At 42.4% G+C, this 25185-nt stretch overlaps 1 protein-coding gene and 1 pseudogene across 1 annotated transcript in view; one reads left to right on the forward strand and one right to left on the reverse strand.

Moving 5' to 3' along the window:
* LOC148755743 (large ribosomal subunit protein eL28 pseudogene) overlaps positions 1-1426 on the reverse strand; it is a 28784-nt pseudogene extending 27358 nt beyond the window's left edge.
* The window catches only part of LOC148755741 (nuclear pore complex protein Nup153-like), an 85237-nt gene that overhangs the window by 57094 nt on the left and 2958 nt on the right, over positions 1-25185 (forward strand). Inside the window, exon 2 of the mRNA XM_088791363.1 lies at positions 16141-16366. The gene's annotated coding sequence lies outside the window, so the exon portion shown is untranslated. The remainder of the gene's footprint in view (positions 1-16140; positions 16367-25185) is intronic.

Here is a 25185-nt window from a genome sequence, read left to right on the forward strand (position 1 = left end):
ATTTGTAATTTTACTGTGATCTTGGAATATCGTAGTCATAGCATTTCCCTAATTCGCCATCTTCACATTGAAGGTATACAGGTTGGTTCAGTATCATGTTTATTTTTTCAAATTGGAACAAAATGGAATTTTGCTGATATCCCTAAGGAAAATAGTGAATTCGATATATAAAGAAGAGATCGCCCACTTCTGAGACCTCTGCTCCTGAGTGCCACCATTTCTTCCCTTAAATTGAGGGTCACTGTTTTGGTCCAGCACCCCAAGGACAGCTGTGGCAGGGGGTGGGAGTGCCAGCAGTTAGCAAAACAAAGAGCTGACTGAACTAGAAAGCAGCTATGTGGAGGATAAGGTCATCCTTACTCATAACTGTTCTTGCAAACCAAGCACCCATTTGTTTAAAAGGCTTTAACTTCCTCTGCACTGATCTTCAAGCAGAATCTGCATTGCTGGCCAACATCAGCTTTTCGGTCCCTCTTCTAACAAGTCCAGGAAGGACTCGGGCCAGAAGTCCACAGGATCATTCTCCATCCTGGGACTGTGCTCCCGAATGTAAATGTGCGCTGAACTCCCTGGGGGTTTCTGTGAGGGAGGTGCCTCTTCACATTTCCATTCCCAGGTTCACTGCACCCACACTTAAGATTTTGCTTCAGACGGACTGGAAGGGGTGGGAACAGGTTTGTACAAACCCTCCGCAGAAGTAATGTGACCGGGAGTGTCTGAGAGCTGCACTGACAGACACACAGTCCATAGAAGGGGGAAGAGGTGTAACAACCCCCTCATTTCATTGCCTAGAGTATTTAGAACCCTACAAACAGGAAGAAAACCTGGTTTTTGCTTTGGGAAGTCTCCAGAGTAGTGTGTCCCTGATAAAGATCTTTTCTAAAAATGTGAAATTTACAAAAGTATTTGTTGTATTACAGTAATGTGCGATTATTGTGATTTTTAAAAATTGCTTTAGTGTTTTTGTTATTTTGGTTTTAGTAAGTTGTTTTGACACTGTTACAGTGTGAAAACTTTTTAAGTAGTAAAGTTTGACTTTTGTTCTCACCTGACATGACTTAGCATGTGGGGCAGAAATAACAAGTATTTTCATTAACTTTGGGTCTTGCTGTGCTTTACTTTTCCTAGAAGCTTCACCTGGGGGCCAGCTTTCTCCCTTGTACAGTGTCATTTCCAGGACTGGATTCCATAATAAACCAGATACTGTGAGTCCCTTTAGGAAGAGTCCCAGGGTGGGGTCCCCGCAGTCATTCTGAGGGTGATCCCTGTAGGTGGGGAGGGGCGGTGGGGACAGGAGCTTGAACCCACTGGCCTCTGCATTCCAGGGGAGCAGGAATTCGACCCCTCCGTGAAAGGCAGCCAGCACTTCATCCCCAGCACCCAGCCACTTTGGGCCAGGTTGTTTTGAGACAAACATAACACTCATCTTTAAAGCATGCTGTGGCCTAGCGGGACCTCAGCCCACTGTGGAGATGTCATGTGCTTAGTGGGCCGCCTCCTTTCCACTCCTGAGCAGTTAGTAGAAAAGTGCATTGTCACCTGGCTGAGTCGACAGTTTCTGCTTTTTTCAGAAAGCCAGAGAACTGAAAATCCTGGATTAACGAAGAGGCAGAATTTTTGTTTGCACTTACTACACACCCCACTGTGTAGAAATCACCACAGATTCAAACAAAGTTATTCTTGTACAGTTTTAATATGTTCTTACTGTAGAATCTCGAGGTGATACTCTAATTTGTTATTTTATAAAGAATATATATTATGTATATGAAATGTGTGTATAACATGTCTCTTAGGAGACAGATAAGACTACACAGTAAAATGCAGATGTTGTGCGGGGCGGCCTGCAGGGTCTCTGCTCCCGCTCCCCATACGAGAACGCAGGATATGGTGAGGCCAAAAAGGAACACCCACGGAGCCATAGGTAGGGGAGTCATACCACTATATTCTCTCTGGCGGCACTATACTCTCAATGGAGGCTGAATCCACACTGTCCGCAAACCGCCATCCGCGCTTGCCAGCCCAGCCGCCATCTTCTTGCTAGCCCCCATTTTTTCTCTCTCCTCCTTCTCCCTCGGCTAGCGTAGCCACAGCAGTTATATTGTGGCCAATGGCTCACTGGTTACAGCTGACGGCCAACTAGCCACAGCTGATGGCCATGAAATCACAGTTGGCCATTTACTACCTGAGCCAGCACCTGTCTATGTGAGGCCGAGAGCCTGGAAACTACTTTCTGGGGCTCTGACCCCACACTCCACCCCTACAGGCTCTCGCCTCACAATCTACGTGACAAGCGTCTTCCGCGAGGGGACCTGTGCGAGGAGCCTGGGGGTGAATGCAATATCCTGGACATAGCCAGGCTCTCTGGGCACAGCCAGGGTTTCTCAGGGCACCACCAGTGCTTCTGGGCACGGCCAGACTTCCTGGACTTCTTAGGGTACCACCTGTCTTCCCGGACACAGCCAGGGTTTCTCAGGGCACCACCAGTGCTTCTGGGCACGGCCAGACTTCCTGGACTTCTTAGGGTACCACTAGTTTCCCCGGGCACAGCTAGGATTTCTCAGGACACTGCCACTCTCTCTGGGAACAGCCCGACTTCATGGGCACAGCCAGGGCATCTTCAGGGCACAGCCAGACTTCCTGGACTCAGCCAGGGCTCTCAGGACACTGCCACTCTCTCTCTGGGAACAGCCCGACTTCCTGGGCACAGCCAGGGCATCTTCAGGGCACAGCCAGACTTCCTGGACTCAGCCAGGGCTCTCAAGGCACTGCCACTCTCTGTGGGCACAGCCATACTTCCTGGGCTCGGCCAGGGCTCTCAGGGCACTGCCACTCTCTCTGTGCCTCTCAGGGTACCCTGCTGGAACAACAGCGACTCACAATCAAGGTGCTTACATATTCTCAATGGTAGCCAGTCAAGACACAAAAGCAAATATCCCCCAGTTCCACTACATGGTGGTATGTTCCCAAACAAACAGTCAAGCTGTCCATTAAATTAGGGATGGAAGGCAATTCCCCATAGTCCATAGTCATTCACCAGGGCTGTCCTGGGGGTGAGGGATGACCTTGACCTCGCCCTTATCTCCCACGGAGGACTCAGCAAGCGTTACCTCCTGGGACTACAAGTCCTGCATCCGGGCTGCCTGAGCAGGAACTTCTCCGGCCCACAGGACTGCAACGACCTTCGCTTTCTCCGGCCTGTGCTGGTTGGGGAACCATCCACATCTTTCCACCTCTCCACGGGGCTCCATCTCTCCAGCAGCTGCATGGCTTTTCCTGTACTGGTGGGAGAACCGTCCAGGTCCTCCCACCCCTCCACGGGGGTCCAGCTCTCCGTCAGCTGCTCCTCCTGGTCTTCCAGAGACTGAGTGTTCATACACACAAACTGCTCCACCACTCTTCGGAGAGCTTTGGACGGCACCATACCCTGCTCGCTGCGCCATGTGTCATGCGGGAGACCCTGCTCGCTGCGCCATTTGTTGTGCGGGGCGGCCTGCGGGGTCTCTGCTCCCGCTCCCCAAACAAGAACGCAGGATATGGTGAGGCCAAAAAGGAACACCCACGGAGCCATAGGTAGGGGAGTCATACCACTATATTCTCTCTGGCGGCACTATACTCTCAATGGAGGCTGAATCCACACTGTCCGCAAACCGCCATCCGCGCTTGCCAGCCCAGCCGCCATCTTCTTGCTAGCCCCCATTTTTTCTCTCTCCTCCTTCTCCCTCGGCTAGCGTAGCCACAGCAGTTATATTGTGGCCAATGGCTCACTGGTTACAGCTGACGGCCAACTAGCCACAGCTGATGGCCATGCAATCACAGTTGGCCATTTACTACCTGAGCCAGCACCTGTCTATGTGAGGCCGAGAGCCTGGAAACTACTTTCTGGGGCTCTGACCCCACAGTAGAGAAAAGTGATTTGTAGAAAATCATGAGGTAATAGACTTTGTTGCAGAGCAACTTGGGCGATCTCATGTGCATGTTGCAGGAGCAAACACAAATGCTTTTATTGCCTGAGAATGAGGTTGCAAATCCTTCTTTGCAGAAGAGGTTATAGAATGCTGCTCTGTGTAACCAGAGATCCTACACAGGCCTGAATGATTTTGCTGTCCACTCGTCTTTTATGTGTACATATACTTTGACTGCACGTTTGGTATCACACTCCCATTGGCCACCAGGCCAGTGCTGCCATTCTGTCCTGTTTCCTAAGCACACTGAAAAATCTCCCAACTATGCTCTTTGATTTTTTCCACCTGGCCCGCCACCTGCTGGCTTGACATTGTATTATAACCCTTGACAGTGATTGGGGCTCTGCCTCTAGCATTTCTGGCACCTTGGTTCAATCCAAGAGGCAGGTAGAGTGGGGAGAGCAGTATTACTGTAAAAATACAAGACATACCAAGACTTGGCTTGGGGTGTGGAGGGGGTGTGGATTTTTGTTTCTGTGTAGGTTGTTTGGCATTGGTAGGTGTCACGCGGGGCGTCCAGCGGGGTCTCTGGTCCCAATCCCCACATAAGAGCGCAGGACATGGTGAGGCCAAAAAGGAACACCCATGGAGCCATAGATGGGGGAGTCATTCCACTATATTCTTGCTGGCGGCATCTGCCTCTCTGCAATCCGCTCTTGCTAGCTCAGCCACCATCTTCTTGCTAGCCCCCATTTTTTTGCTAGCATAGCCACAGCAGTTATATTAGTGGCCAATGGCTCACTGGTTACAGCTGACAGCCAACTAGCCACAGCTGATGGCCATGCAATCACAGTTGATGGCCATTTACTACCTGAGCCAGCACCTGTCTATGTGAGGCAGAGAGCCTGGAAACTACTTTCTGGGGCTCTGCCCCCACAGTAGGTTTCACTGTGGTCTGGTTTTGCTGTTGCTAGCTTACTGAATTCTGGAAAATGCTGAAGAGATGGAGAGAGCTATACTGTTCACGGGTGCCCACTTCACTGTATTTGCAGGAGATGATAGAATACAGATGACCCTGCTGTCGATCTCTTCATTTGTAAAATTCTCCCAGTAATGGAGACATTGTGGGATCACGTGTGCAGAAATCTCTACAGAGGAACTTTATGTACCTAATCCAGAGATGCCTGTGCAGTTGGTCTGGATGTACAGCAATAAATGTGTTGTGAGAGTGTGGGGGCAGAGCCCCAGAAAGAAGTTTCCAGGCTCTCGGCCTCACATAGACAGGTGCCTGGCTCAGGTAGTAAATGGCCATCAATGTGATTGGATGGCCATCAGCTGTGGCTAGTTGGCCGTCAGCTGTAACCAATGAGCCATTGGCCACTAATATAACTGCTGTGGCTACGCTAGCAGAGAGAGAGAGAGAGAAGGATGGGGGCTAGCAAGGAGATGGCGGCTGGGCTGGCAAGCGTGGATGGCGGTTTGCGGACAGTGTGGATCCAGCCTCCAGTGAGAGTATAGTGCCGCCAGAGAGAATATAGTGGTATGACTCCCCTACCTATGGCCCCGTGGGTGTTCCTTTTTGGCCTCACCATATCCTGCGTTCTTGTGTGGGGAGCGGGAGCAGAGACTCAGCAGGCCGCCCCGCACGACAAATGGCGCAGCGAGCAGGGTCTCCCGCATGACAGAGAGTGAGAGCATGCGTGTAGCCTGCTGGACCTTTTTTCTTTAATGGTTAGCCTCAGTAAATGAGTAGGGTGAGGACATTTTAATGCGAAGCTGCTGTTCATGATTTTCGTGTATAGTGAGCTGACTGTAGTATGTTACCGTTGTCTGTTTAAAAATAGAAAAACTGTAATTTATGTCCACTTTGTACTGTAGTATATTTACTTGGTACAAACCGTGTGTGTGTGTGTGTCTGTGTGTGTTAGAATACAGACCATCTAATTTGGATTTTAAAACATCAGGTGTTTGTCTTTACTAACTCTGCCATTAGTTTGCCTTCTGATTTTCCACACCTGTATAACCCATGTCCCTGCAGCTTAATAATAGTAACTGCCAACATTCGTTGAGGGTTTACTGAATATTAGGCACTGTTCCCAACATTTGATATTTATTATCTCATTTCATCCTTTCTGCAACAGATGCCATAGATACTATTGTTATTAAGTGTCTTTGAATGGCAAACTGGGGTAGAGAGCTTAGTGACGGAGAGGGTGGCAGAGCCAGGGTTCCACTTGCGCTTCCATCGGTCCGTCCTCTCCTTGTTCTGTCTGGTGAATGTCACAGAGTGGCAAGCCAATGAAAGGGAAGACCGGACGTCTGCAGAGTGCAGCAGGGCTGTGGTGACTATCAGAAATTCCAGACTGACCAATACTGAGGGCCGGCATCTGTGATATGTAGAACAGGGTGTGTGATACATGAAACGATGCTTAAATGAGTATTTAGAGCAAGTAGCAGAGCCGGCACTGCAACCCATGAAATAGTAGCTAAAGGTAGCTTAATATGAAAGATGTATCTAAACATGGTATTTCAGTGTTTTCAGAAAAATCACAGTAGCCTTTCTGAAGTGATCAAAAATTAGGTGTAACCTTTCCTGGACAGAAGAGTGTCTTATATAGACTGCCAGGGAAAAGTCGAGAGGGAAAATGAGCCCAATACTTATTTGAATTTTACAGAGTGGGAGTTGGTGTGGACAGCAGCAATGTAATATTTAAATTAACTATGACAACTACAAATACAGTTGAAGACAAAATGAACAAATTATCATTGACTTTACTAGTGTGAGATCAATAGTATTTGGTCATTGATATTTTCATTTGTCATTGTGACTATGGGAGAGTAAAGTGGTTTGGGGCATCTTTTACGGGATAGTTCAGTAGAGGACTGTGTTTAAGAGTTAATTTCCAAAGTACATTATTATCAGTATTGTTACATCTGTTTACAGGTATGTGGACACACTTTTTCTCCTAGCAATAACATAGCCTTTTCTTTCTAGGGCATCACTTTATGGGAAGAATAACTTTATAAAAATGTTTAGGGTTAGGAAAGGTCAAGATGTTATATGACTTAAAAAGAAGTGACAGCGTTCTGCCTGGCGACCACGGCAGCGTCCTTAGCAGCGGCAATAGACGCGAACAAAGGCGGTGACTGCGTGGATGGTGACGTCGCCCGGGTGGGCGTTGTGCGCATAGTGGAGGGTTAGGCGGTAGCGGCGGCGGCTTTAACTGCGGCAGCTCGACTAGGGCGACGGGAGAATCCCCGTGACCAGCGGTCGAGTTAGGCAGCGAGCGTGTGCATCCGCTCTCGCTGTGCTCTGCGGAGCTTATCGTAGATACCGTGCGACACGCAGGGGAGGTGGTGCGCGAGGGGCTGCGGGAGCGGAGCCCGCTCCTCGGCCCCTGTAGCGCCCACCTCCTTCTCTGCTGCCAGCACGCGTTTTGTCACCTCGGTGCTCGCAACTTCGCGGTACCTGTGGGTCTGTGCCCCCGTGTGGGCAGCGCAGAAGGACTTTTGGGTTGGGGTGGGCGGGGGTGGAGGGCTTTAAAGAGGCCGCCTCTGCTTTCCCCGCCCCGTAGCGGGAAGGAGCCGAGGCTCCGCCATGGCCTCGGGGGCCGGAGGAACAGGAGGGGGCGCTGGCGGCGGCAAGATCCCGACGAGGCGTTGCCACCTGCGGTCATTTCAACCTTACGAGCTGGGTGGGCAGAGACGCCAGGTACTAGACAGCGACTCCCTGTGGTGCAGCGGGGATGGTCTGGAAACGAGTTAATATATTCTAGGTGCCAAAAGTTATAATCACAGTTTCTTTTTAATGTTCTTAGGTAAAAATTCTAAATTTGGGGGGTGATGCCTTAACAAGATAACACTACAATCCAAACTCTCTTAGAGCTGCTATGATTTTAGGTTGTGCAGTTCTGTTTTACAGCTTCATAATTTATCATTTCCCTCATCCAAAATACTTTCAGCTTCTTGCCTCAGCCGTTTAATTGGAAAAGAAAATATATTTCTCGCTTTGGATTCAGGTTTAAAGATGTTTGGTGATTTTTACATCAACACTAGGTGTTACTTAGTATTGGCAGAACATAGCACATAAAAGTATCCAGGAATATATAAAATACTACTCAATTTAATATTATCGATTTTTAAATCTTAAAATAAGGACTTTCTTTACTCCTTTCTGGGACTTTTGTGGATTTATAGGCTGACTGCCTCCTTTCTGTCTTCTACTCTTACCAGAACCTTGGCTCTGCAAGAATCCACCACCACCTCCTGGTGCTGGGGAACTACTTAATTTTGCCCTTTTTTGGGGGGTGGAGTGGGTGGGTGCTTCAGAGGTTTTATCTTCTGGTTTGGAGCTAAGGGAATCCATTCATTTTATCTTCCTAGGTTGTAATTTGTCTTACCGGTCAGTTCCTGCATTAGGCTATTTGAAAAAGAGGGGAAGGAAACACCTTTATTCAGTAACTTAGACCAGGAGTCTGCAAACGTTTTCTGTAAAGGCCAGATAGGTTTGTAGCTGAAAGTTCTTTCCTCTGTTTTCACATTCTTTAAAAAGTGTAAAAGTCATTCTTAGCTTGTGGCCCGTGTAAAAGCCATCCAAGGTCTGTATTTAGTCCACAGACCATGAGTTGCCTAAATAGCACTCCATTATATGACAGTGTGGGTTTTTGGTGGTGGTGGAGTTTTGTTGTATTGGTACCATCTATAAAATACTTTGTTCCAAATAAGTATGTCCTGCTTAGTATCTGATGACTAAAGAGTGTTCTCAGTTTTGAAACGGAGGGGTATTTAGGGTTGAATACTGATCTCATTCCAGAAGTCACTAAGTAGTTTTGATTTTTATCCTTATTTGCTTTCTCCTAGATGTTTAATTCTATCCATGGAAATAGGAATGGAAAGAGTTGATAGGAAATGTGCTCTAATCAAGTCAAGCACTTGGGTTTGAATGCCTGTCTGCCAGGACTTGTAATCAACTTGTAAATAAATACAAGTTATTTAAGTACTCTGTGCTTAATTTACACATTTGTAGAGCAGAAATTGTTCTGAGAGTTAAATGAGATAACAGAAGTAAAGCTCTTAAATCAGGGCCTGGCATATAAAGTAAGGACTCATTTGTAATTACTGTGATTAACTAGAAACTTTTGATTTAAATGTTTTAACTGCCTATGAATTCTGCTGCCTCTTTCTAGTGGTTTTTCCTTTATATACCCACGCTCAATCTTTTATAGGCTCATATTGGATTTAAGGACTTGTTTGCTGAGTGATGAGGCCAAACCTTAAATTATTGCTACTCTCCTAAGTGCTTACTTTTAACATATTTTCTTTGTAGAAATGCCAGTCATTTAGATATATAGGGAAATAAATCCAAGTATTGAGTTGTTTGAAGAAACGTTATATTTTGGTTCATGATGAGAGGCCCTTGTGTAGTTTATGATTTTACCACATTTTCTCATGAGTGACAAAAGGGCCCAGGTGTTGTTTCCATTTCCTGGAAAGTTCCCTGATGAGGCAGGTATCTGTTAGTTTTAAGTAAAATGAAGACTTTGGTCTGATGACCCTAATTTAAACCATTTTCATTAGGCAGAGTGTATTATTGGAAAAATATGTTGATCTTTTATTCTCAGAAATGTTTTCTTTGTAGCTACTTAGTTAATGGTCATGGCGGTAGCAGAGTTTGAGAAGGGTCTTCTGTGTTGGGAAGCCCAGTTTAAAGTCTCGCCACCAGGTACAATTTACTGTGTTTACTGTCAGAACAGGACAGGACAGTGCCTTTTCTGTCTGTGCGAGGAGATATTCCAGTGTGTGTGTCAGTTTGCTTGATTTCACTGATCTTTTCCATAGTATGATTCAGAAATAAATTCTTACATCCTGTGTCAAACAGATTGTGGACAAAAAGTGGCAATATCTTATAGGGAACTTTGGGTTACACTGCTTTGGCCTTTTAGTGGGTCTCCTGTGGCTAGCTTACAGGTCTTTTAGGGACTCTTTTTCTTGTCCTTGTTGTTTGATTCCTGTTAATTAACTATTCACCACCTCTGTGATATGGATAACTGAAAATAAGAGACTAAGCCAGGCCATGTTTCTCCTTCATGTGTTAGTGACAGAGTATTGAAGGAAGGGGAAATGTGTGTCCCATTGTAGTTTCTAACTTTTTAGCCAGAGTAATTTTTATGCCCAGGTTGTTTGGCTTGATCTGTTGAAGTTGAGAAGAGAAATGAAAAGCGGATTTTTAGTGGCTAGAAGGTTTTGGACTGGGTATATTGGGAAAACTTGGCTGCTGACTGTCACACTGGAGGTTGTAAAATATGACAACTAGTAGCTTAGATTTGTAGGTTAGATTGAGATTATTTAAAACTAGATTCAATATAACTGCATTAGAATTTGAATACTTCATTACCTTTTTCCCTCATGGAAATAACTGAGTGTGCATCAGGCACACAGACACTGGAGCAGTAACAATTGCAGTACTTGGAGCAGGCTTAGCCAATCAAGCAAAACAAACATATTCATAGGAACAGCTTCGAGGAAAGCACAATAATTTTAATCCACCTCCTGTGTTTGCATACATGCTGAGTTCACAATCTCAGCTGCCATTAAAAAAAACCAAACAAACAAAAAACAAAACTGAGTGTTAAAGTCAGAATAGAGACACATTTTTAAACAAGTAATGTTAGAATGGATATATTGAAAAACTGGCAATACCTGGTAGATTACAATGGCATCTAGGTTTTCGCTCTAATTTAGTGTTTTTATAATAGATATTTTTTAAGTCTCATGTGAAGTCTTGTGTTCTTAGTTCTTGTTCTTTACTTGGGCTTGGAGGCAGCAAGGGGAAACACTGATTAAACAGACTATATGAAATAAGAGTTTCAAAAAAGTTTGGGAAGGAGAGTCTGGTGGCGTGGGAATTCAGTGGGTAAGGAGAATGTTCACAGAACTGTGGAAGAGAACTAAGGGTTAGTGATGGTCCCCAAGGAAATAACGGCCACTGAAAGAGCAGATAAAAATCAAAACAGCAGTGTATTCTGGGGGGAATGGGGCTCCAGAACCTGAAAGCTGATGATGGAATATGTTTGATATTTATACTTAGAGAGGCAGTGAAGTTATTTGACAAAAGAGATTTTATAGTCTGAGTACTACTGTTTAATAGAGTATGATGTGAAGAAGAGAGATGCATAGAACTGAAGTCAAGAAACTAGTAGGAATAGAGTTCTATGTAAGAAGAAGGAAGGCTGTATAGTAGTGATAAGGAAGGAATTAGTCATGTTGAAGAGATGTCTCTGGTTGTTCTGAGATTTCCAATTGGCGAAAAGATACATAGGAAAAAAAGACCTTTTTTATTACAAACGAGTTGTGAGTTTGTATTGTAGAAGAGCCTTTCCCCACCTCAGCCTTCTTTCTTTAATCCTTGAAATCAGGTAAAATGGAATTTGTAAAGCTAGTGTACTCACCGCACCTTAGACATAGATTGTGCTTGATATGTGAGTCATTTACTTGATTTTACTTCTGGCCCCTAAACTGAGTACTCTAATCTCAATGGCATTTTTTAACGTGTTTTGCTAAGTGCAGAACCTTGGAAAGAATGGACTCGATGAATTTAACCAGTCTGAGTTTGAAGATTCACCCCTTTAATCCTTGAATTTAGCTCATTTGTTGTGATTATGTTGTTAGGCTTACAAGCAGTATTTTTAAGATTTTAATGCTCCGTTTCTTTGTTGATTTTTCTAAGCCCTTCATTAATTTAGCGTTTTGGGGAGCTGACTTTCTGCTTCTTTTCATTTAGTTGGTTTTGTATTATTTATCATTCCAGAGGATGGTTTCAATTTTCCCATGTTCTTGGATAGCTTCACACATTGGTTTTTTGAAGAAAGGATTATTAGTGTAGTGACAGAAATATTATTTGGTTAAGGTACAACTATTACACTGAGCAAATTTATTATTTATTTTTAAGTTCTAGAATCACTGATGTTCTTTTTCAAAACGTGTCATGGAATATTCATGTGTAGGAATAAGAGGTTGGTTGAGCAGTGCAGTTGTAGGAAAATTCAAACCACACACCAGCTAATCTGTGCGTGAACTGACCTGGTGTCTGCGCTCACAGAGCCAATGTTAGTGCAGGTGATGGACAGACTAATTACATCCTGTTTGACAAATTGCCATCCTGTAAGAAGTACGGGGCACTGTTGGAGCATATAAGGGGGGGACTGCCCAGACTTGGAGGATCAGAGAAGGTTTTCTGTAGGAAACCTTCCATGGAGTTACATGGTGGCCATTATGCTTCCCTCTGAAGCCTCTGACAGCAGGAAGGAAGCTGATCTGGTAAAGCAGGACATGAGTGTGCACTGCTTAGGAGACAAAGATGAGATGTTCTTTGGTTATACAGTCAAAGGAACCTTTACTTCTATAACGAAACGGTTTTTCCCCTTTGTCAGGCAGGGAAGTACTTCTCCAAATTTAGTTGATATACAGACAACTTTATGGTCTCCACGCAAATCTGTGCATAATCAGATTTCTTTTTCACAACAATTTTTTACAATTGAATACTCAGTAGTTGGTTATTTACCATAAGTATGCTAAGTCTTTACAATTAGAAATAAAATGTTTCAAAGATAATCTTTTATATTTACTTGTGGTGTGAATTTCAAAGTTGATATTATGAAGTAGCTGTTTATAAAAGTTGGTGTAATGGTCTGATGTATTTGATTCTCATGGAAATAGGGTGATCATTTAGGTAAAACTTTGTTGTAGTTAAGCTTATACTCAGGGTTATGTTTACTCTGGCCTTGAGATAATAGTCACTGAGTTTGTAGAGGATTTTAGTACACTGGTTCTCCAACTTTAATTTGCATAAGAATCATATCAAGAGTTTTTTAAAACAGACAGATTTCCATTTCTAACATGGTCAGGGTGACACCAAAGCTGCTGATCTAAAGACTCCAGTATGAGGACCACTGTGTTAGTCCTTTTACAGTTACTGTCTCTCTGTATATGTATGTACATATGTATATATGCTATAGAATAAAAGATTACACATAGGTTCTCACACATACACATGCACGTGATTAAAGGGGAATTTTGAAGAACTTCAGTAGTTATTTAATGTTTATTAGATTTTGCAGTCATTAAATGGTTACCATAAGCTTCGTCAGCATGTACCAAGGACACTGCTGTATTTGAGTCTTGGTACTTTTTGTTCCCTCAGTTTAGAAAACTTCACTAGAAATTTGCATGGCTCATGCCTCACCTTTTTCAGGTTTTTGCTTATATAAAATAGCTACCCCATTTGGCTTCCCTGCCTTATTCTTGCCCGTATCACCGAATGATGATGTTATATGTTACATATTATATTTATTTGTCCCCCTAACTTAGAATATAAGCTCCAAGAAGGCAGGAACTCGTTCCCTGCCGTCTCCCAGTGTTCTGTGTCTGACATGTAGCATGCGACCAGTAAGTACTGACTGAATGAGCTGAGTGAAGGAAAGCAATGTCTGCTGTTACATCTATGAGTTAAATAAGATTCCAAAATAGTCCCCAAATAAAGCTTCTCTGTGGCCTATTTATGGACTTCTTTAAGAGATAAAGGTTGGATGTAACTTTTGGGTACTATGAGTGCTGCCCTAAGCATGGTACATTTGTCCCATTGTTGATAAAGTAGATGAGTCAAACTGATACATGGACTGACTGTTTAATTTTCATTTTAATCATACAAAAAACTCTGACAAGTAGCACTGCTATATCAATACCTTAGGGGCCCATCAAGAAACAGACACTCTGGATGATTGAATGGAGATGTCTTTTAAGAGAGTCTATTTAGAGATATGCTGGTGGTTAAGGAATAAATACGGCGTGGCAGGAGTCCCAGAGACTAGCAATAGCAGAAGCTGCCATCATCCCTCAGACTGGAAGGATAAAGGGAAGAAATGGTGTCAGGAGTGGAGGAGGGACCACCTGTCTAGAGCTGTGGTTTTAGAGATGGGGCAGGCACTTAATCAGAGGGAGCACAGGAAGAAAGACCTCTTTCCTCCCATCCTCAAATATCTGGTGTCTGTCATAGGCCAACCCTTTTAGAAGCCAGTTTGGTGGGACAACTTCTCAAGAATAGAATGAGGATGGGCACGTGAAGCCCAATACAACATCAATCTGTGATTTGGTAGATTTTATTGTGTAGAAAAAGCTAAATTTATGAAGAGAAGTGAGTGGATAGAAAGAAAAATCAGTAAGTAATAGTACAGGTGAAAATCATGGCTAAAGTTTGAGAAACACTGGGGAGACTGTTCTGTAAGCCGCACTGTGTTCTGTACAGTCCTGTGAGGACAGAGTCCCAGAAATCAGTTTCCAGGCTCTTCGCCTCACATGGAAAGGTGCTGTCTCGGGTAGTAGATGGCCATCAGCTGTGACTGATTGGCCATCAGCTGTAACCAGTGAGCCAGTTAGCCACGATATAACGGCTGTGGTGGGATAGCAGGCTCGGATTGCAGCTAGTTAGTGGGGGTTGGTTGGTTCGCAGAGAAGCAGATTGCGGATTGCACATCGTTTGGAGCCTGCTTCCTGTATCTTCAACCCAGCTGCCTGCGACAATATAGTGGTATGACTCCGCTATCTATGGCTCCATTGGTGTTCGTTTTTGGCCTCACCATATCCTGCATTCTTGTGCGGGTAGCGGAACCAGAGACTCTGCATTACAGTCCACTGGACAATTTGTTTTTCTCATTCATTTTAGAATATTTTATGATATATTTTAATGATTGTGTGACCAGTATTCCACATTATACGTTTCCAGGTAACTGATTCGTAATAAGACTTGTAAGTACACATAATTTTATTCACCTCTTGTAGAGGGGCTTTTTCCCTGAAATAAATGTATTGTAATTTCATTAAATGTATCTAATTTCCTCATCTCTTTAACGAGAATGGTGGTTCTGAAACTTGAGCACCCATCAGAATCCCTTGGGGGCTTTTGTTAAATCAGGTGAGCCTACCTGCTGAGTGTGGTAGGGCTGGGATGGGGCCTGAGGCGACGCTGATGTTACTGTGAGGGGGGCACACTTTGGAAACCACTAGGCTCGGGAATTCTGAGCTTATGACCTTTTCTTATGACTTAGGGTCACTTACCCCACAGAGGTACACTGAAGCAGAGGGATGTTGTTTTCTTCCAATGGTTCTGGGTCAGTTTTATCATCCGTATTACTTTGTACTGTGGAGCTCTTGATGCTGTCATTCATTGTGCCACTAGTAACTCCTCTCTCTCACATGGTAATTTCCTTGTGCTGAGCTGCTGTGGGCTGAGATAGATTTGTTGGTTAGATTTTAGTTAAGTAAAGGGAAGGTCTGCAAGCAAAGTTCATGAGCTTTAGATAATGAGCTTTATTATGTCCATTTTGACTGTTTGGTTTGTTTGCTGATTATTCTCCACAGAAATCTAACACTGCCCCAGAAGTGACCTTTGGTTAAGTATGGCGTTCATTTTAAGTCTCCATCTGTAAAGTGGCCCAGTTAATACCAACTTAATAAAATTATTGTGAGGAGTAAATTGAATAAGATTTATAAACCACTTAGAATAGTGTCTGGCCTGTAGCAAAGCTACTGTAAATGTTAATACTGATAGTTGTTACACCACATTTTTCTCCTTTTAGAAGTTACCATAATAAAACTATTTCCTCGGATTTTCAGGCAACATTCTGTATAATGAAATTTTACCATTAAAAAACATGAGATTATTTCTTGAGTTTCTTATGTTGGATTAGTTGTCTATTGTCCGTCATTTTTGAAAAGGAGTCTCCTAGTTTTGTCTCGATTTTTGTTCTTTTAAAAGACTTTGCAATAAAATAATTGCTTGAGGAAGCTATTGAAGGTATTGTTTATATTGATTCTTTAATATGCTGAGATCAAAATGGATGCCTTTTCTCTGGGATTATGACATTTTAGTGCATGCTTCATTACTAAATTTAAAGTTTATGTCTCATGGGAAGGACTATTGGAGATTTTTAAGGATTCGAATAATATGGCCATTTGGGGGTAATTTGGCTCATGAATACATGCTATGGAAGAAAGAAAAAAGCAGGAATTTCATAATGTCTCTACAATTTGTGAAATACTGGTATGTCAGCATTAACTCAAGAAACTGATATTTAGGAAACTTTGTTGGAAACAGTTGTGTTTTTCTTGGTGTGGCTTTCTGTAAGTTGGTACCTATATAAAAATACATTTCTCAAACTGCCTTATGTGTGTTTCCCCCCAACAGAGTATCTTTAGCAAGTTGACAGAATCTATTAAGAATATTGTGCCACAATGGCTACAGAACTACTTCAGCAGGAATGAACATGTATGCACCTGCTCAGCAGTTAGAAGAGAGGAACCACAGGGGCTGGAAAATAGAGAAGATGACCATCTGATATGTGCTGATGAGGAGAGCGCTAATATTCACGATGGCAGAATCACTCCTGAGCCAACAGTCAGTAACACGGAAGGTAAATAGGGCGTGGATATTGTGTTTTGAATGCTGGGTTTCGTGCCTGAATTTTAAATATTTTTATATTGTCTGATGTGGTAAATCTAACTGAGAAGTAGGAGGAGAATAGTGATCAGATTCCAATTAAATAACTTTCTCATTTATCGGCTTTCTGATTATAGTTAAGGGAGTCAGATACACTATATCAGTTAAGAGGGCAAGCTCTGATGTTAGACTTTGGGTTTGGTTTTCACAGCAGCAATCGTTAGACATGTGGTTTGGGGAAGACAGTCTCCTTTCTCTTGTGTAGCCTCATAAATACTTTTGAAAACAGCAGTACATGCAAAGCCCTCAGAGTAGGCCCTGGCGCTAAGGGAGCACTGTGTAGACATCAGCTCTTACACTGACACTGTGGTACTGCCTCCCACAGCACAGGAATTTGGGTATGGCGGAACTGCAGTTGGTTTCTGTCCTCTGCAGTGCGCCAACGGGGCATTTCATTCATCGTGTCGTTGAGTGACCATGCATGTTAAGGCTTGACCGGTTTTGGATCCACTTCCAGCATTTGTGTGTGTGTGGTGGTGGTGGGGGGTTTACAAATAGTAAATAGCTTCAGTGTAACCCATGCATGTGGCATATTTGGAAATGCTACTTTGTCATTTCACATTAAATACTTTTTACACCTCTATTGAGATCCATGTCACATAGGCTTGAGGTAATGCATTTAAGGTGTACAGCTCAGTACTTTTCGACATTTTTTTGAAATATATTACCATTTTTTTGAAATATATTGAGCCTTTCTCTGGTAGACCTCTAAGCTGACTGCTTCCTTGTCACTTTCTTCCCTGGGCCTCAAATGGGCCCCCAGGCTCTCTCTTTCTCTGGATTAGAGACTTCTCGTATGTAAACAGTGTGTATCCCCAGGGACTGACAGCTTCTTTTCCATCCTCGTGTGCTTGCTTGTGAGGATTTACTAACTTGAAGAATTTAATGTAGGTGTCAGATGAACGGAGAGTTTGAAATAATGGAATTAATTCAGTGGTCACCGTGGTCAATTCCAACTTGGATTTTATTCATTATATTACTGAGGTTATAAGGAGCTTTTCTGCTGCATGTATGTATATTATACACACCTTTGTGAATAACTTCTAAACTTAAAATATGCAAAGTGTCAAACTAGAAAAAGTTCTCACAACAGTAAGGAGGATGGTGCAGTGAACCCCATTGTCCCCATCCTCCAGCTTCAAAGACAGCCGACTTGCTGTTGATCTCCTTGGCTCTGATCACACGCCTATTCACCCACCTTCCCACTCTGATTCCCTTGGTTATTTGGTAACGAATTGTGAGCAGCTTTTTGATAATTAATTTCAAAGACTGGTAGTGTTTCCCCTTTGTCTTAGATCTGAATTCTACCCCTATGTTAAACTTTGTAAATTCCAGAGAGTTCTCTCTTCACAGTCTGCCTCGACCTCTCTCACAGTGTTTATTCTATACATATAATCACATAACATGTGAATTAAAGTACCTCTTATAACTCCTCAATATGTGGAATGTAGATCTCACTAGATACAACACATCACAGTTTGTGTTTCCTCTGCGAAACATTACACTTGAATTTGTCAATGTGTTCTCAAAACAACTTAGGCATGTCTGCTCTTAAAGTAGTGCCACATCGTTGGAAGCTTAAAGTAATTCAGATATAACAGTCCTGAATGTTGTTTAGTGAAGGTTAATTGTACCAGTGTGGCTTTTCCATTAACAGTACCTGGAGCTGGAGGGCACTGTACCGTCTTCAAATAGCACAAATAGTGCAGGAAGAACAGTTACAGAATCTGTGGCTCATTTCAAACCTGTTGTCTGCAGCTTTCCGCTGATGTACCTCTGTGTGCTGCCTGTCTTAGTGAGCAGGAGCCATGGAGTGTCTAGTGTGTTCTGCAGGGGCAGTGGACTGGATCGATGAGGAGAAGTCATACAGTATTTGTCCTTTTGTGACTGGCTTCTCTCACTTAGCCTAATATCTTTAAGACTCATCTATGCTGTTGCATGTACCAGAATTTACTTCTTTTTGAAGGCTGTGTAATATTGCTCTGTATGTATATACCACATTTATTCATTTGTCAGTGAACAATTAAGTTGCTTCTACTTTTTTGGCTATTGTGAATAATGCTGTTAGGAACATGGTTGTACAGAAATCTTTGAGAATCTACTTTTAGTTCTTTTGGGTGTATATCCAAAAATGGAATAGCTGCTTCATATGGTAATTTTGTTTTTAATTTTGCGAGGAACTGACATACTGTTTTGCACAGAGGCAGTGCCATTTTACACGACTCATGATGTTGAACATCTTTTTCTACCAAGAGTGCATACAGGTTCCCGGTTCTCCACATCCTGCCAACATTTATTTTCTGCTTTTCTGATAATAGCTGTCCTAATGGGTATGAAGTGGTATCTCACTGTGGTTTCGATTTGCATTTCTCCCCTGATTAGTGATGTTGAGCATTTTTTATATGCTTGTTGGCCATTTGTGTATAAGCTTTCGAGAGATGTCTGTTCAAGTCCTTTGCCCAGTATTTAATCAGGCTATTTGAGTTTTCTGTTTTGTGAGTAGTAAGAGTTCTTTATATTTTCTGATATTAACCCCTTGTCAGACATGTGATTTGCAAATATTTTCTACCATTCTGTGATTTGCTTTCCACTCTGTTGATTGTGTGTTTTAGTGCACAAAACTTAAGTTTGATTTAATCCCTTATGTCTGCTGTTTTTTTGGTTGCCTGTCATGTCCAGTCCAGTGTCGTGAAGCTTCTCCCTTTTCTTTTCTTCTTGGAATTTTATAGTTTTGGGTCTTATGTTTAGGTCTTTAATCCATTTTGAGTTAATGTTTGTATATTGTGTAAGGTAACGGTCCCCTTTCATTCATTTTCATGTGGAGATCCATGTTTCCAAAAACCATTTTTTGAGGACATTGTCCTTTGCCTGTCGAGTGGTGGTCTTGGTACCCATGTCGAAGATCATTTGACCATTGATGAGAGGGTTTATTTCTGGGCTGTGTTTTCTATTCCATTTAATCTATTAACATGCTCAGCTACATTAACAATTCCCTGATGATGAATGATTCCTTGCATCCCTCAATGAATTCCCCGGTGAGCGTGATCCCAGTCAGGTAATTTTAACAGGTGTGTTAGGAACTTTGGTCATAGTTTAATACCTTTTTAAAGACTGTGTTAAGTATAGCACCTTGGCTAGCTTGGTTTCAGTTTCTGTTGATTAATTTTTTCCCACTGCGGATCACAGTTTTCTTTTTTTAGGTATATCAAGGGATTGTTTTTACAAAATATTGTCAATTTGGATGGATATGTAGAGTTTCTAGATTCTGTTATCTCCCTCTGACGAGAATTGATTCTCATTTTAGCAGGCAGTTGTTACTGAATGATCATTTTTAGCTTTATAGACTTAGTTTCACACTTTGGTAGTTGTATCTACGGAAATTCCAGGGTGTTTCTTAAGTTCCGTAAAGTGGTGGGACTTAGCTTCCAAGCCCTGTCCCCTCTGTGCGTTTTGGGGATGAGTCTGCAGTAAATAGACTCTGGATACTCCCATGGGGCCACCTGGAGGCCCCTTCTGGCACAATTTTCTAGTCCAATGCCCTTAATTCTGATTTCTGCCTGTTGTGCTTTGCTTAGACTCCAGCTCTGCAACAGGTGTGAAATGCCCTAGACAGAGAGCTAGGGCTCACTGTGTCAGGTTTTTGTGTGCTGTGTTTTATTGCCTGAAAGCTGTCCTTCACATAGTTTGTCCATTTTTATAATTATTTACATTGGACAAGCTAATCTGGGGCCCAGTTGTTTTACCCTAACTGGAAGAGTCTTTTGGAAAGTTGTCAAATGATTCTAAAGTTCTTGAAAATACAACTGAAGATGAATAGAAAAATTCTGAAAAAGAATAAGGGGGATGTGGGGTAGGTTGGAGGCTCTTTTAGAGTTATTCAATGTGTCCTAAAGCTACAGTATTTAAACCATTATGGAACTGGTACAGAAATATACAGATATATAAAGTGGGAAGGGGGGGAAGCCTCTTGGAATTTAGCATAGAAGGACCCCGACATAACTAACATTCATTCAACTTATGATTTTTTGACCTTGCTATAGTGTGAAAGTGATACACAGTACATAGAAATTGTAGTTTAAATTTTGAATTTTGATCTTTCCCCAAGCTAGTGACCTGTGGTAAGATACTCTTGGGATGCTGGGCCATGGCCATGAGCCACAGCTCCCAGTCAGGTATGAGATCACGAAACAGCTGATACTCTGCAGTGTACTGTGTCGCCACCGTTTTTGGATATTGTGTTCTGAGTAGGTGTAAAATAGGCTGGGTAAAGGTACAATGTTTGGTAGGTCAGGTGTATTAAATGTATTTTCGACCTAATGGTGTTTTCTGTGGGTAAACCCATCCATTGTATGTCCAGCAGCATCTCTATGTAAAGGGAGTAAAAGTTTTCATTTTTTAGAGTCTTTGAATACTATCAAGTCTCTGTAAACAAGGTAGAAGTTATTTTCTGATTACAAAAGACACCATCAAAAGAAATGAAGGGATACAACTGATAGTGAAAGTTTCGATACTTTAGATCATCTCACACTGATTTACTGAAAAAGAAATTAGATCTCAGTAATCTTAAGAGAGATTACATCAATAAACAACTAACAGGAGAAGAAATATGAATGACCAATGAATTTAGGCAAGGATACTCAATATCCCTGTCATTAAAGTAAGTGCAAATCATATAGTGATGCCATTTGTCATATTATATTGACAGAAATCAGAAAGGGTTCATACGCAGTGAGAACATGGGGGCAGTGTACATTGTCATTTGCTCTTTGTGGGCGTATAATGACAGGAAATCTTTGGATCACAGTATCTCTCATAGGCAAAAATGAGCTTGTGCTCTGATCCAGTGTGTCAGAGCAATTCCACATAGTATTGTTTTCTCACTGATTCCCGGGATACCTCTGACTACTTAGGCTGTTTTATGGGCCCAAATTTAGACTACCGAATCAGACCTTTCCTTTATGATTTTTATTAAAAATATGGCTAACATACATTGTTATATTAGTTTCAGGGATACACCATAGTTTTTCAACATTTATATACCTAAAAATTGATCACCATGGTAAGTCCAGGAACCATCTGACACCATACCACGCTATCACAATATTATTGACCATATTACTTATGTTGTACATTACATCCCCATGACTTATTTGTTTTATACCTGGAGATTTGAAATTCTTATTTCCCCCAAATTTTCTCCTCTTTTAAATTTTTGAATTACAATTGACATTCGATATTAGTTTATATTAATTTCAGATGTACAGCATAGTGGTTTGACATTTATATAATTTAGGAAGTGATCCCCCTGACTAGTCTAATATCCACCTGGCACTGTACATATTTATTACCATATTATTGACTTTATTCCTTATGCTTTACTTTATATCCCCATGAGTATGTTGTAAACACCAATTTGTACTTATTAATCCCTTCACCTTTTTCACCCTGCCCCGAAACCCCCTCCCATAGGTGACCCCAATAAATTTAGTTCCTCTCTGACACCATGCGTAGTTATTACAATATTATTGACTATATTCCTTGTGTTATACCCTACCTCCCCATAATTATTTTTTAACAACCAATTTGTACTTCTCAATTTCATCCCCATTTTCTACCTACACCCCAACCACCCTCCCACATGGCAACCATCAAAATGTTTTCTGTATGTATGAGTTTGTTTCTGTTTTTTTTTCCTTTATTTTTTTCTTTAGGTTGCATATATAAGCAAAAACACATTACACCGGTCTTTCTCTATCTGACATTCCATTCAGCAAAATACCTTCTAGGTCCACCCATTCTGCCAAAGATGGCAAGAATCCATTCCCTTCCCTGGCTGAGCAATAGTCCATTGTATACATGTACCACCTCCTCTTCATCCATTCTTCCATCAAGGAGCACCCAGGCTGCCTCCACATCGTGGCCATTGTAAACAATGCTGCAGTAAACATGTGGATGTACATGTCCCATAAAAGTAACGTTTTGGGTTTCTTTAGATAAATACTCAGAATTGGGATTGCTGGGTCCTTCTTTATCTTTTGTTATACACTTTGTTTTAAGGTTTATTTTGTTTAGTATAGTGTTGCTACCCCAGCTTATTTCATTTTTATTTCTTTTTTGTTTCTTTGTTTCCATTGTCATGAAATGAGTTTTTCCATCCCTTCACCTTATGTCTGTGTTTCTTTCAAGCTAAAGTGAGTCTCTTGTAGGCAGCATATGTAAGAGTTTTGTTTTCTTATGTATTCAGCCCTCCTGTGTCTTTTGACTGGAGCATTTACTCTGTTTACATTGAAAGTAATTGTTTTTTTTTGTTTTGTTTTGTTTCATTTTTTTAGAGGAACAAAGACTTTTATTGAAGCAAAAGTACAGCTCCCTTATTGGAAGGGGTACCCGAAACTGGGATGCCCCTGAAAGTAATTGTTGATAGATATGTAGCTATTGCCATTTTGTTATTCATAATTTGTTGTTGTTATTCATAATTTTGACTTTTTTTTTCTTCTGTCTTAAAGAAGTCCCTTAAAATTCCTTATAGTACCAGTTTGGTGATGATGAATTCCTTTAGCTTTTTCTTGTCTGGGAATCTCTTTATCTCTCCTTAGATTTTAAATGACATCCTTGCTGGGTAAAGTAGCCTTCGTTGTAGGTTTTTCTTTTCATCACATTGATGCTTTGTGCCAGTCCTCTCTGACCTGCAACATTTCAGTTGAGAAATCAGCTGACAGGATTATGGGGGCTCCCTTGCAGGTGATGAATTGCCTTTCTGTTGCTGCTTTTAGAATTCTCTGTTTGTCTTTAAACTTTGCCATTATAATTATATTGTGTCTTGGTGTGGTCCTGTTTGGGTTCATCTTGTTTGGGTCTCTCTGTGTTTCCTGGACGTGTATATCTTTTTCCTTCACTAGGTTAGGGAGTTTTTCAGTCATTAGATCTTCAAGTAGGTTCTCAATCCCTTTCTTTGTCACTTCTACTTCTGGTACCCCTATGATGCAAATGTTGTTATGCTTCATGTTCTCCCAGAGGTCTCTTAAACTATCCACATTTTTTGGACTCCATTTTCTTTTTACTGTTCTGACTGGGTGTTTTCTGCTACCTTGTCTTCCAAATCAATGATTCAATCTTCTGTTACATCTCATCTGCTGGTGAGTCCCTCTTGTGTAGTCTTCATTTCAGGTATTGTATTCTTCACTTCTGACTGGTTATTTTTTATGGTTTTTATGTCCTTTTTTATGCCTGCTATCTGTCTGTTGAAGTTCTCACTATGTTCCTTGAGCATCGTTATAACCATTGTTTTGAACTCTCTATCTGGTAGGTTCTTGTATCCACTCCATTTAGTTCTCTTTCTGGAGTTTTCTCCAGTTCTTTCATTTGGAACTTCTTTCTTCGTTTCCTCATTGTGGCTGCCTTTCTTTTTTCTATTAGGTAGATCTGCTATGTCACCCTGTCTTGGTCAGGTGGCCTTATGTAGTAGGTGCTCTGTAGGGCCTTGGAACAGTCTCCTTGGTCACCTGCACCAGGTGCTCCAGGAGTGTCCCTTGTGTGAGTTGTGTGTGACCATTTGTTATAGTTGATCCTTGGTTGCTCTTGGCATGTTAGTGGGTGCAATTTTTCCCCTGGCGATTTGTTGTGGGGTTTGGTCAAGTACACAGCTTATGTGCTGTTGTTCAGGGGGCTTACCTCCCTGAGTGGGAATCCCACTGAGGGATTCAGCCCTGTGGGCTCTGGTGCCCTTTGAGACTGCTTTTTTGTGTGCTGCTTATGGGACTAACTGGGTATTGCACTGCTGTGTTCTGAAGCCAACCTCCATGTATGTTGGTCTGGGGGCTCTTAGGAAGGGCTCTGGTGCAGGCTGATTACACCCAGTGCCTGTGATCAGCCAGGGACTACCTTATAGGAGCTACAAAGTGACCTGTGGATGTTTGCTTTCTGTGCTAAATTTGGAGGCATGTGTGAGAGGCCACACTGTGATCTGAGGATAGCTGCCACAAGTACTGGGCCTGGGGTAGCTCTTTTCAAAAGCCAGGATGCTGTGAAGCCTGCTGCTACATGCCAACTTTCTTAAGGTTCAGAAAATGATGAAGCCTTGTGTGGTACACAAGTTGGGTGATGCAGGATCTCAGGGAGTCACTAGAGTGGGCGGAGTTGTTGTCACCAGGTTAATGTAGATTCTGACTTGGTGCCAGGGCTGAGCCTAGAGCTACTCAGCAAAAGTCTTAGAGCACACCTAGGACAGTTGTAGACCGCCTGGTGTACTCAGACTCTGATAGCTTTTCAAGAAAGAGTGCAGTGTTAACAGGGCTCTCTGAGGAAGTGCCTCTGGTGTGGAGGGATTTGGTGGGTAGGGTCCCAGTAGAACCCACCAGACCAATTCAGATTCAAATTTCACCCTCTTGGGGGAGTGCTAAAGAAAGGAAAGATGGTGTCTGACAGCTGGCTGCATGGGAAGAAGATTCTACACAGGGAAAATGTTGATTGTCCTCTCTCACCCTTGCTCTGAAGCACAAACCTCAGTCTGCCTCCCATATGACTTTGATGACCCCTGAGTCACTGTCCCTTCACTGGATCCCAGCTCGAGAGCCTTGAAGTGAGAGAATCTGTGCATGCGCCACTTAAGAGAATGACTGGGTTTCTCACAGCCTTTTTCGTACCAGGATAGTCAGAATGCCCACTTTTTTCCCCAGCTGGGTGTTGTGGGGGATCCTCTTCCCGCTTGATAGCCTGGTGTGGATCTGGGATACC

This window comes from Rhinolophus sinicus, chromosome 14 (genome assembly GCF_057876585.1).
Source record: "Rhinolophus sinicus isolate RSI-liver-muscle chromosome 14, RSI-T2T, whole genome shotgun sequence".
Classification (NCBI taxonomy): domain Eukaryota; kingdom Metazoa; phylum Chordata; class Mammalia; order Chiroptera; family Rhinolophidae; genus Rhinolophus; species Rhinolophus sinicus.